Raw genomic sequence first — 1,787 nt, 5'->3', positions numbered from 1 at the left:
TGCTCAGCAATTCCTTCAAATACTTGATATGTGTAGGCATCTGCTGGAGAATCTCAAGAAAGGGAATATTGATATGGAGAGACTGAAATGTCTCTAAAAACCTTGAATATGTTTTCCCTTTTTCACCTCCTCCTAACCTCTGAGGAAATGGTGCTTTTGGTTGGTATGTTTCTAGCATGCCTTTATTTTGCAGTTCCTTGGCTTGCTCAGTTTCACTTTCCTGCTTAGCTTCTTCCACACCTTCCTTCAAGATTTCTGGCTCCTATTCTGAGGGTCTGATTCCTTCTTCTTCTGAGACTTCCTTCAATATGGTGATGGCCTTGCATTCTTCCCATCTCACTCCCTTTTGTTCCCCTTTAGGATTCTTTTCTGTGTCACTAGGGAACACTGCAGTTGACTTGGGGGCCTGTTGAGATAGCTCTCCTACTCGAGACTCCATCCACTTGAGTTTTTCACCATGGTTCCTTAAGGTAGATCTCACATCATCCCTAAAGCTTTTCAACTCACTTATGTCCTGACCCATGTTTGCAAGCATTCCTTCTATCCTGTTTAATTGATCTTGAAATTGTTGGTTCGGATTAGGTTGGGCAGGTTGATTATTTTGGCCATGATATGGTGGTTGGGAGTAAGTGTTTTGTGTGGCTTGGTATGATCTTTGGTTGGAGTTTTGGTATGTGGAATTGTTATGTTGGTTGGGGTTGTAAGGTTTGTGGTTTTGTGGTTGGGTTTGCTGGTTTCCCCACCCAAAGTTTGGGTGGTTTTTCCAGCCTGGGTTGTAAGTGTTGGAATGTGGATCATATGGTCGCCTTTGTTGATTTCCCACATAGTTGGCCTCTTCCCAATCACCTCCTTCAGTGCTTACTTCCTCTTGATCTTGTGTGTGTATTGCAGCCACTTGATTTGTTTCTAATTTCCTGGTGAGCTCTGCTAGTTGCTTGGCAAACACCTTGTTTTGGGCTAGAATTGTATCAACATGGTTCAGCTCCATGACTCCCTTAGTGTTGTGTCTCTCTGAAGCATAGTAGTACTCATTCTCAGCCACTGTCTCAATCACTTCAATGGCTTCTTCCACAGTCTTCTTCCTGTTCAATGAACCTCCTGATGAATGGTCTACAGCCTTCCTTGATTCATAAGAAAGTCCATCATAGAAAATATGCAATTGCACCCAGTCATGGAACATGTCTGGTGCGCATTTCCTTGTCAATTCTTTGAACCTCTCCCATGCCTCGTAGAGTGTCTCACCATCTTGTTGTCTAAAAGTCTGAACCTCACATCGAAGCCTATTGACCTTTTGTGGAGGGTAGAAACGTGCCAGAAACTTGCTTTCCACCTCATCCCAGGTTGTTAGGCTCCCCCTTGGGAATGATTCCAGCCACTTAGCTGCCTTGTCCCTAAGTGAAAATGGGAACAAGAGCAGTTTATAGGCATCTTCCTGGACTCCATTGGACTTCACAGTGTCGCAAATTCTCAGGAATTTTGTGAGATGTTGGTTTGGATCTTCATTAGCACTCCCACCAAATGAACAATGATTCTCCACCAGTGATATTAGCTGTGGTTTGAGTTCAAAATTGTTGGCCTGAATGGGTGGTTTCTGAATGCTGCTACCACAATTCCCAAAGGTTGGGTTTATGTATGAACCAAGAACCCTCCTCTCGGGAATGGCATTGTTTCCATCAGCTCTCTCATGGTTGTGAACTTCTCTATCCATGTTGAGATCTAGAGCTTCCTCAAAATTGTCCTCAGATTCTCTTTCAGATTCTTCTTCTCCAAGTACTCTCTTCCCTCTT

At 43.6% G+C, this 1,787-nt stretch overlaps 1 non-coding gene across 1 annotated transcript; it reads left to right on the top strand.

Annotated features, from left to right (window-relative positions):
- The first annotated feature begins 1,178 nt into the window (after positions 1–1,178).
- LOC127744486 (small nucleolar RNA R71) lies at positions 1,179–1,282 on the top strand. The gene has a single exon (XR_008005467.1). It is a non-coding gene; the product is annotated as a small nucleolar RNA R71 (small nucleolar RNA).
- The last annotated feature ends 505 nt before the right edge of the window (positions 1,283–1,787 follow it).

The sequence above is a fragment of the Arachis duranensis genome, unplaced genomic scaffold (assembly GCF_000817695.3).
Source record: "Arachis duranensis cultivar V14167 unplaced genomic scaffold, aradu.V14167.gnm2.J7QH unplaced_Scaffold_38419, whole genome shotgun sequence".
Lineage (NCBI taxonomy): Eukaryota > Viridiplantae > Streptophyta > Magnoliopsida > Fabales > Fabaceae > Arachis > Arachis duranensis.
Note: the sequence above shows the minus strand (reverse complement) of the source record. Positions and strands in the feature narration are given on the sequence as shown.